The following is an 11760-nucleotide window of genomic DNA, read 5'->3' as shown; positions in this document are numbered from 1 at the left end:
CAGATCGCCCCAACTGCTTCCACATTTGGCTATTTTACTTAGCATAAGCAACACTCCCATTCCAACTGTTGAAGGCAACAAAAACTGGCTCTTAAAATGCCAGGTCTGGGAAGGGAGATACCTGACCCTGGCTGAAAACTGCTGTGTGATTCCAGGCTTTGCTTCCTAACGCGCAGCAGATGTTGTGGCCGAGGCTTCTGTAATTCAGAAGCTTTAGCCGATTGTCCAAAAGTAGAGCTGGGGTCTGCTCTGGGAGCATGCATTGGGGTTAGTGCTGCCTGTGTGCCTCCCTGGCACAGCCCAAACTCAGCTCTATATAATAATATTAAAGTTGAGAATAACAGCAGTAAATCACACTTCCCAGTAGGTAGAGAGGTTCTACAGACCTTTTCTCTGTGATTTTTTTTTTTTTTTGGTCCAAAGAAAAGTAGATGTGTATTTCTCACTGTCTGTATAGAATTTTCACCAGTGACACTTGCAGACCAGCCCTAGGTCAAAGGACTAGAAGTTCAGTTACAGTTTTATTTCTTACTATGCAATTGATTTCTTTTTTTCGTGCAGATAGTTTTACCAACTGTTCATACTAGTAATGGTCCAGTAGACATCTGAGGGGGCCTCCAACCTGAAATTTAAATGCTCTATCAACAAGCTGTCTGTCAAAGAAAAATTTCAGCCCATGTTTAGGAGAGTCTTGGGAGAAGGAGGGACTGGGCTGTCTGCACAGGAGCTTCCTTACCAGCAGGTGCTGGTTGCTCAATGCAGGTAGAGGTCCTTCCTGTTGCTGCTGCTGCTGCTCCCCATCTTGGGTGGCTAAAGGAAGCCCCCTTGGGCAGCAAGGGCCAGGTTAGCCTGCCCCACCACCATCAGGACCTGCCCCCCCTGCTAATGGGGACCAGCCCTGCCATCATGTGGCCTGCCCTACTGCCTTTGGTGCCTGCCCCACCAGCATAGGGACCTGCTGCACTGCCCTGGGGGCCAGCCCAGGGCACCCCCATGGCCCCAGAGCTCTCCCTGCGCCCCAGCTCTCCACAGGATGGCAGCAATGACTGCTGGACGCTGCCCCTCGGACACCAAGGAGCAAGCGAGGCTGCTGGCGGCAGAGCCTGTCCCCAGGGAGACCACCCCAAACAGCTCATGCGAACAGCCACCGTGGCAGCCAGGCCCCCACAGCCCCACCACCCACCGCACGCCCCGGGCCTCCCGGTTGCTGGGCTGCCGCAAGGTCCCTGCTGGCTGCCGTGCGACTGCAGTCATCTGGTGTGCATGTTTATGAGCCATTAACTGCTCTTAAAAAAAGGAAGAAAAAAAAAGAAAAAAGGGAAAGCCAATCCGTAGCCCACAGCGCCTCGTCTGCACGCAGGGCTGCGTGCGCTGGGGCGGCTGGGGACGGGTTCGCTGCACTGAAGTTGTGACTGGCAAGCTGCAGGGGAGCGCCTGGCACCCCGCGCCGGGCTCACGTGGCAGCCCTCGCCCCGGCCTCCCCTCCAGCAGCCCCCGCGCCTGGCCGCTGAGCGCCTCACCTGCCACCACGCAGCAGTTTCCTCCGTAACGAGTCAAATGGGCCCCAGCTCTTCTGAACTGCATGATTTTTAATATTCCCAAACATTGGATGAGCATCCTTTAATTGGCTGCGTTTAAATTACCCATGCTAGATAACGGTTTGCTCCCATTAAAATCAGTGAGAGCTTCACCTGTTGATTTCAGCAGGAGTAATGTTGCCCCCTGTCCCCCATCGTTAAAGAGATGTGAATTAATGTCTTGCGCTATGAACAAATGGCTGTAAAATGCCGGCGAGCTGTGACTGGCTGAGTTCCTCAAAAGTCATTCTTAAAATGAAACCTCCGCACTTCATTCCATATTGTGAGTTTTGGGGGGAGGGGGAGGTTGACCTGTGACTTCACCAATATTAACTTTCCTTTTCAACCGAAGGAGGAAAGATGGTAAGTTTAATAAGATTAAATATGGTATGAGGAGCGCTAATAAACCCTGAACCTGTTCCAGCTCCCCGAGAAGGAATATGGCTATAGTTTTCACAGGAAAGATCAGGGCTGTAGCTTCGAGTAACGCTCATCTTCACTGGTGCACTTTTAACTCTCCTTTTTGAAGTAAAAGTAATTAGAGGGGGGACATTAAACTTCCTCTAATTTAGTTCTCTCTATAAAAAGGGTAAATTAAAAGCAGTGGCATTAAGGATGAAAGTCTTATTGATCCGCAGGCTGGGCTGCGCAGCCCAAAAACAGCTGGGAGACAAAAATAATACTATGATGCTGGAAGGTGTTAAACACTGCCGGCAAACACGGCTTTGAGCTGCGGGCGGCCGTAAACCTCCGTACAGCTCGGGAGCGTCACTGTCCCCTCAGTCAGGTAAAGCAGAAGAGGCAACTGCACTCCCTTATGCAGTAAGACAACCAGAGCAATAAAAGCTGCCGCCAAGGCACTCTGCCACATGGGAAAAATTTAACAAAGACAGAAAACAAAAAAATGGGACTGCAGAGGTTGCACCGGACACCGAGGTCCTGAGCAAGGCTGGCTGCTTCATAATCTGTGTAATAATTCAAAATTTAGTAGCTCAGTATTTCTAATAAAGGAGTGAAAAGAAAGGCTTCGAACACAGATGAGGCAAATCTAAGCCACTCTGGCTGGGGCCCTCTGAGAAGATCCTCATGGGCAGTAGGCACTAGTGTCCAGAGTCTTTCCAAATGCAGTTACTGAGCTACACGTACAATGAGAATTAGGCTATTCTTCGAGCGCTTTACCCAAGGCCTCCTGAAGTGATGAAATGAATCCTAACGACTTCAGTCAGCGCTGGCTTTGGCTCCACAAGCCTCAGGCCTTTCCCCGCTCCCCTAGGAGGGCATGGCAACTTGTTGATGAGTGGGCAAAAGACTGCATTGCTAGTCTGCAAAATGCCATGACTTCCAAGTCTGATATCACGGGGCCTGCCAGGGAAGGAAAAAGCCAGCGTGATGTGCCTCACTGGGAACTTCAGATTCCTCCATTTTCCAAACAAATGAAGTTCTCGTTCTCACGCTGCAGGAGAAAGTGAGATGCCAGATTCTATGCTTTTACCTGACGCCTGTGCGGGTATTTCTCACCCCGGACGTGACAGCAGCTTAATCGAATAGACGACATTCCAAATTTGGTGGGAAGGGAGCACGGAACTTATTTATTTAGACAGTTGCCTTCTTATCTTAAAAATAACAGCTGTCAGAGGTTGTCCCGCAGTTTGCAGACTTGCTCCTAGCAGTGGTATGTTATTAAAGACACAGTGGGGAAATCAAACAGATCTGCATCATATGTAATATACTATTCATCATGTAACACCAGCTGAAATAGGTAAGTTTGGAGCCGGTTTAATATTTTGGGAGGAGAAGAGAAACGATTTAAGGCCAATGCAATAAGATGTAGATAAAAAGATTTTACTCTGCAACAATAAATTATCCAGAAGGAAACATCTCCCCTATTTTGCTAGTCAGTTCTTCACCTTTTATTGGGACAGTACTAAGAAAAACGCCTTGTCTCTTCACAGTCTCTGAATCTCACTTATAGCCAACTAATATGTGATCCAACAAGCCTATACCCCTTTAAAATTGTCATTAGCTGGTAACAATTAGTTGGTGCTAAAAGCATCCTCCTGTGCCTGAAATGCAAAGCAAATTTCATGCACATAACATAGAAAAGGAAACTAAAACTCTGGTCAGAGTGTGAATTTAAGAGGCAGTTAATGAGGCTAGTTTTCCTCTCCTTCCTTGAAGCTGACGTCACCGAGGCCCATGACATTGCTCCCACCTTGCACAGCTCTGAGGAGGCAGCTGGAGCTGGAGCTCTGCTCAGAGCACCGGGATTTTCTCCAAATCTGAGAAGGTTTGTCTGGTGTGGCGAGAGAACAAACCACTGGCCTCCGACATACGTTAATGTTCCCATCATTTCTGTCGTTACTGGAGCCCACTGAAACTGGAACGCTTGGAAAACGTTGATGAAAAAAGTCTCTGTAGACACTCTAGGTCTAAATGTCAAACACTTGAGTCTGAGTTCCCATCTTTATATTGACACGATGCCAGTGACTGCAGTGGACTCACTCTTGATTTATTTTGGCATGAAGGGGAGGAGGATCTGTCTCCTGGTTCTGGGCTTAACTCCGCTCAGAATTCATGGCACGACATCGAGTAAATCAGTCTTGGACTTCTCTAAAACCAGAGCAATAATAATCAACCAAGAACATCACTTCGTCTCACCGAAGCTAAGGATTTGGCTTATGGAGGTGACGTGCTGGAGGAAAGGGAGATGCAGAGACATACGGCTGGGGAGAGGGAGGGGGCAGCCCCACTGAGCTAGCATTAAGAAACAGAGTGACAAGTACCTTTGCTGATTTGAGAATAATTTAGGGCTTTGCTGCTCAGCCTTGCTTGGAATTTCACATTATCTGAGGCCGACCCTGAGGACATGTCAGTAACTGCTAGCCGGGGAGAGAATCAAAATCTGCCCTTGTGTTATTGCAGCACAAGTCGGATAGTCTTGGAGTGACCTTATCTTGCTGTCTGACCACTATGTGCCATTGATTTTTAATGTAAGATTCCTCTTCATATGTGTGAGGCTGAAATCACACAGATCAGAGCCCATTACATCTGTAAGACATTTACAAAAATACTTCCAAATGTATTAGATAAAAGATTATTTTAAGAGGCTGAGGAAGAACAAGCTTTTCCAGTCTTCCCAGCATATACAATTAAAGAGGAAAGAACATTTCAGATGCAGTCAGGGAACATATTTTGCTATAATCAGATAACTACACAGTGCCCTGGCAGAGTAACTAGGCTGGGCTCCAGGAGTCTCTATGTAGAATAAAACGATTCACCCAGGCGCCAGCCTCCCTCCTCCCCCCTATTAGAAAGTCTCTCCAGAAATGTCTTCAAGCTAGTGCAAGCTGCAGTGTCTTGCATGACCCTAGTGAGCTGCTGTCTCTGGCAGAAAGCAGAGGACAGGAAGAAAGTGCAGACCTAGCAGCCTTTTCCTTAGCAAAGTCCCTGCCGCTTGTTATTTTCGGTAAACATGCCTGTAGCCTCCCTTTGACTTTTTCAAGATAGGGATAGGTGAATTAAGGAGCGTAAAATGATTCTGTTAACCTTTTGAGCCTGTCAAGGCCCAGGAGATATTGGTCTGGATTATGAGTTTGGATAGAAAAATGTGAATTTTGTAATTCAGTGCAAAGCCAGGTCATACTTATTTCCTCTGCTACATTTTCAGGGAGGGATTCTGCTCAACTAAAATTAAAAGAAAAAAAAGATGAAATGACAAGAGACAGGAATCAGTCCCAGAGGTATCCCTGCATGCCTATCTATGTGAGCTCTGGGGCTCTGGACTCAGTCACCAGTAGACAGCTGATTAGCAAGCAGAGACCTCTCCAAAGCCTATGGCAAGAAAGGACAGCGTTTTTAGCACAACAGAGAGGAAGTTAAAAATGACTGAATGGATTAAAGCAAGTAGAAAGATAGGGCCAGCCCCCAGACGCTATGCACTGACACATCTGCCTCGACTGCAGGAGGGCTGTGAGGTTTTATGCAAGGTACGGCCCTGAATTCTTTTAGGTTTTGAGGCACCACGGAGAATGCTTACACAGCTTTGTATGCCACACAGGTCATGTGGGAAAAAAGGTCCTTGGATCCACATTTCCAGGAGCAGTCTATCATCTCATAAGGTGTAGGCAGCCAACTCATGTGTCTCCCACCTGGCTTTCCAAAGTCTGTCCTCTGCCTTTGGCTCTGCAAACCATGACTGCCTGTGCCCAGCACTGTTGCTTTTGCTCAGCACCATCTCTTACCTCTGAAAGCCTCTTCTGTCCAGGGGCAGGGGAAATAGAATATCAGCCTTTCCTAGAGGAGGTCCACTTCCTAATTTCTTCTGCCTTTGCTCCTGCTATCTGCAGTTCAGGGTGCTGCTCCTTCCACATGCCTAATGGCATGCTTTCATCCCTCCTTGCTCAGAGCTGCTAGGAGGTCTCTCCAGCTCAAATTATGTCCACCTCTCCCAGGCTGGGCAAGAGGCAGCACAGACTGCACCTGCTCAGCAGCCTGAGCTCACAGTCTCCCAGCTGGCCCGTGGGTGCAAACACACCGACTTGGCACCTCATACAGAAAAGATGGGTTGGAGTCAGGATGGAGAGGGAAACAAGACTAGGTGCAGGTGTAGCTGCTGCACCGCTGCAATGTTGCACAGGTGGACCAGCGGTGTAGCCACAGCTGAAAAGCAGCTCCCAAGGGCATGGAGGGACAGCCCTCACCGCTACGTTTCTTCGCCACGGCTCCTATGAGCTGACCTTGGGCTTAGCCAGCTAGACTCCGTAACTTACCCAGCTAAACTCCTACAACGGGACGTGCTCAGGGCCCTGACAACTTGATTTGCTGAAGAAAAAGAGATGAAGGCAATAGTTTTAACATGCTATTCAAGTTTAGGTGATTAATTAACAGGCTAAAAATCTATTTAATATTAGAAGACCTCTGCAGAGCTACATGCACATAGCTACAAGACTCGATCACATTTTCCAAAGGAAATTGGCTTCTATTATGCCAAAGTAGATTCCAAGATATAGAGGAAGGTTAAAATGACTCTGTTTAATCCAACAGCATGATAATAAGACAAAGTGATTAATTATACCTCCTTAATGAGAAAGAGATTGTGTACAGGCTTGAATCAGTTTTAACATATCACCTTGTAAACTGAGTGCATGTTAACCTACAGGCATTTCTGTACTCTAATTACCAGTGTTCCTGAGCTAAACGGAAGAGTAAACCCTGTAATTAGGAGAGAGAGACCATTCTCGTCTTGGGCCTCTCCCTGGCCAAAGGGAGCCTGGCTGAGAAGATTAGTCATAACCAAATGGGAGTAGAAAGAACTTTCCCCTTTCAGTAGTACTTCAAACAGAGGATATTACATTCAGTAATTAGCAGTGTAATGAGCTGTATTAAACATCTTTCCAGCCAGAGGATCTGTGGTCACTTTCTATATCATAGGCACACAGCATCAACTGAAAACAAGCCTTCCTAGGATGGCAGCAGCTGCTAACGCTCATTGAATGGCAACCCACAGGAGACCTTGAGGTGCAAGGAGAACTTTGCCTAGTCACGTCTGGCTAAGGTGGCCTTACAGCAAATGGCTTCTGAGTATACATAGCTTTTGCTAGTATTGATGGGATTTTTTTCCTCGAGTAGCTTATCAGAAAGAGGTATTATCAGAAGTCTGCACATGACCTCCAGCACCTCAGTACTGATGAGTTTAATGGCCCCACTAGAAGTGTGAATACCTCCATAACCACAGCCGAAGATTCCCAAGCTCTATTCTGATAGGAATTAATTATTTTTATGTCCTTCCTGTCCTTTCAAGCTGTTTTCTGCCTGCTCCAACAATACATCCTGTTTACAGCACCTTGCAAATGTATATGGGAGGAAAAAAAAAGACTTAGAAAAACACTTTGGAGGACAAGACACTAAACTAAAACTGATGCTGTGGTGGAGGAGGATAATAAAAGAATTTCAGGAGCCTTTGCAGTAATAACAGCCAGCCAGCAGTTCCACCACAGATGAACCAGAAGAGAAGCTAGGTCATTTTGTTTCAAATCTAGGAAAACGTGAAACAACTGTAAGATGATCACAGCTTTGGAAACAATTCTGAAAAGAATGAACAATATCAGCAAATCCAAGCAGTCTATTGCCGACTATCACACCACAGTGCTGTTTTGTGACAGTCCCCTTAAACTATTCGCCTTGTCTTCTGTAGGACTGCTATTGCTGGCACTTCATACACTACAGTACAACAGCTAGAGACAATGCTGCTCTTCCTGTTTATATCAGCAGTGGATGAAACCCTTTGTGCCAAACATCTTGCATAACCCCATATATGAACATCTGGACCCCTCCCATATTTTCCTGATATGTTTCATGGCATATTATGATGCCTTCCATCCTTCTCCAAATTGCGTACCAGCTGACCATCCCAAATAAGTTCCTTCAAATGGGAAAGATGTTGCAACTCAAGGCAAAGCCATAAATGTGCTGCCTGGAAGGTGATACAACCGATCAGGGATAGCCCTTGAGGCACAATAGCCCCCCACGCCCCTCTTGTTTCCAGAAGGAATTTGCTTAAGAACTGCCCTCTCTGTACTGGCTTGTTTGGGGGAGTGGAGAAGTTTGTCTCCCGTGTCTTGTTCACAGCCTTTGGGATGGGGACTAAAATGGGTATATAACTATACTACTTCTATAGGGAGAAGTCCTTATTTTCTTGCTAAGGCAAATCCCATGTTAGCATTTAGAAATCAGCAACACTAATGGCAGGTTGGAAATTACCCTCATTGTAGCAGTTACTTGAAAGGAGCAATAATCCTAAAATTAGAGATGAAAATAGCTTGTTCAGTCCTGTCCCTCTGCTAACAGAGGACTGTTCCACACAATATTTTCTCCAGAAGATTATTTATATGCCAGATAGATAGATACTTTTCCAGATAGATACTTTTTAAGGAATCAAATGAACCTGTGCCAGTCTGCTCTCAGAAACCTCGTTTTAATTAAGTCCTTGCTGCCGTATGATCCAGCTTGCATAAATAAAGAAGGGTGATCATCATTGTTCTTTTCTTTTCTTTTCTTTTCTTTTCTTTTCTTTTCTTTTCTTTTCTTTTCTTTTCTTTTCTTTTCTTTTCTTGGGTCATTGATATTACTGGCATTTCAAAATAAAGCTTTTGCTAGTTTAGATGAAGATGATGTCTGTCAGCAGAAATCCGTAAATCAATGTACACTTGTGATTTCTGTTTGAGAGTCAAATCTTTCTGTGCTTGCTCTCTAGATATTATAAAGTTATACCAGAAGTAAAACATCAGTGTGTCTACATATAAAAGAACAGAGGCCATATTCAAACTTTCCATTTAATGGGTTCACCATTCAGCATTGCCACAATCATCTCCTATTTTTAAGAGCCTGTAATTCAACAGTAACATTTTGTTTTGTTGTTCAGGGACAGATTTTTAGAATGAATGTCCTATTCCGTAGTGACACAATTTCAGGAGATTTTTAGGGATGAACGAGTAACTCATAAAGGACATCCATCATGCCACAGCACAGACAGAAAAATCCCACTTGGGACCTGGATTAAAACTCACTTGAAAGACATCAGAATTTCTCTTATGACATACTATAAGGAGTTAATCTGTTGCACAGAGAGCAAATTTGTAAAAGTAGGTTGCTTTGTTCTTTGCCTTCTGAGGCTTTCAATTTTGTGAGGCTGTTGCTTACACCACACTGAGGGTGTTTAAGCATCTGTTTGTGCTGAAATCACTCAATGCCAATTTTAGACTACGAGGGCAGTGGACCTCAAGGTAAGGAAGAATCTTACCCAGACTATTTGTTGATTATGTCAGTCATATCCAACTAAATGCACTGATTTTCTCTTAAGGATTGGCAAGCAGGGCATGCTAATCCTTGATGAAACTGTGCTGAAGTTAACAGAGTTGCATCAGGAATTAAGTCAGCTCGCTACAGTTAAGAAATGAAGTAAACAGGAGTTAACTTTGTACTTCTAGAGGAAAAGTAAGGTCAAGGAAGAGACAAGGACTTTTATAAGCAAATTCAGGACAATGAGTGTATTTGGGTATGCTGGAAAAACGAATGCCTAAGAAAAATAACTTGGCAGCGTGCTAGTTAGTCTAAGGTGTCTCAGTGCATGACATTTTTGATTGTTTGCAGTAAAGTTTTGTCATGTCATATTTTTTCTCACTGCATTTATCTCAGTGAGGTTCTGTCCTATCAAAATATTGAACCTGGAGCCAGGTATGATTATGGGTATCTATATGTTCATAACCTCTGAATTTAAACCACTAAAATGCACATCTGGACGGGAAGCCACACACACTGGAAATGTTTCAGCTGATATGAAACTGAGCAGTGTATCTGCTTAGCAACAACAAATTGCTGTGAACGCATCACCTGCACGCTCAAAATGTTGTTTACTGTGTCCAGAAAAATCATATTAATATCCTTACCAACTATGTCATATTTGAAGACCACGCTCTGAAAAGAGGGCTAAATGAATTCTCTAGCTAAAGCAGGCAGATTAAGCCCATTACCATATAAAACAGTTTATAAAACTGGCATTTCATTAAGTAGGGCTTTATATTTTTTACAGGAAGAGAAGTATGGGAAGGTAGATGGGAAGGCTATGATATGGTCTCCATTAGCTCTTGACAGCAGAGTTAGTAGTGTTCCTCAGTCTGTTCAACATCACTGTGTCACAGGTCTTAGTACACCTCCAGTTAGTAAAGCTTCCAAACAACTTCTTCAGCAGGAACATAAAAAAGGTCTATTTCAGTCTTAAGAAACCTACATGTTCCAGAAAGTCCTAGACACAGGTCCATCTCAGTAATAGGGAACTCAGAGGACAGACAAGTTGGAGCATCCTTTAGATGAGAAGTACTGACCTGCTTGAGGTCTGCAGCTTTGCCTGCATGAATAGCTTACTGATTTCTAGGTAAATACCAATGTTGAGTCTGAGTAAGAAGCTTTCTTAGTTCTGTTCTAATGATCCACAAGTCCCCAGCAGTGACAAAACTACAGCCACTCAGTTTTGCATCACAAAATGCCTGGCCAGGTGATCTCACATTGCTACCGATTCCTAAGTCCGTAATGCTACATTCTAGACCCAAATATGCTTATGATTTCCAGTAAGGAATACTTGAAGCAAAATGTCTTTTTTACATGCATTTTTGATTTGCAGCTGTAGGAGGGCTGTAGAAGGACCCTGCGACAGTCAGTGCATTGGCCTGGGGTTCTGGCGAGCACCAGCACTATCCCATGCATCTGCTGACCGCTGAACTGCTCCAAAAACACAGCATAGCTCAGCTGCAGGAATGAAACAGGCTCCAGCGTCTAGCCAACTTGCCAGTGCCTGCCTTCCTTTTCCCCCACTATAGCCAGGTACATGTATTTCTTCGGGATATGAGCTAAGACGCAATGTATCACCTGCACGCTGGGCATCTACTCCAGTAGAAGGGCCATTTCAAACAACTGTTGAAGTGCATAACTCTGCTGCCTCTTTACAAAAAGCTAATGGTTACTAACCTGACATAGCCTTCAGTCTCAGAGAATGTCAAAGGTCCTGGCTGTGCCAAGATCTTGTACAACGTCAAATGATGTTTCTGCCTCTTGGGATTGTCCTTGTCATGTAGAACCCGACTCTTTTCCTCAACATTACAGAGGACTGAAGACCAAGAGCACTTCCAACTTTCCTTATTGTGCAAGAAACAAAATCCATGCATGATAAAAACACAGAGCCTTTTTCCAGTTTCCGAACTAACAGTTTAAATAACATAAATGTCACTGCTTTGGCATCTCTTTCAGCTTTCCTCATGTTTACCGTCGCCCTACCCAGATAGGAGCTTTTCCAAGTAGCCACAAATTCTCTGAGAGTGGAAATATCTCAACAGCAGGGGGACACAGACAATCACTTGTATTTCTGCTCATGCCTTCCACCTCAGAGAGATGTCATTCCTCACGCTTTCTGCAAAATTTAAAGTTCTCTCTACGTATTTTTAAGGGCCTTTCAGCTGTTGGGAAATTTGAGATAGAGTTCTTCTTATTAATATTTATTGACATTTTCTCCATGAAAACATCAACATTCACACAACAGAATAAGTAGTCTCAGTGGCGGTAACAGCATGCTTAAAAATTGCACTTCCTGTAGCATTGTTCTACGAATATGCCTAACTGACATTTGTTGAACCTG

The sequence above is a fragment of the Struthio camelus genome, chromosome 1 (assembly GCF_040807025.1).
Source record: "Struthio camelus isolate bStrCam1 chromosome 1, bStrCam1.hap1, whole genome shotgun sequence".
Taxonomy (NCBI): Eukaryota; Metazoa; Chordata; class Aves; order Struthioniformes; family Struthionidae; genus Struthio; species Struthio camelus.
Note: the sequence above shows the minus strand (reverse complement) of the source record.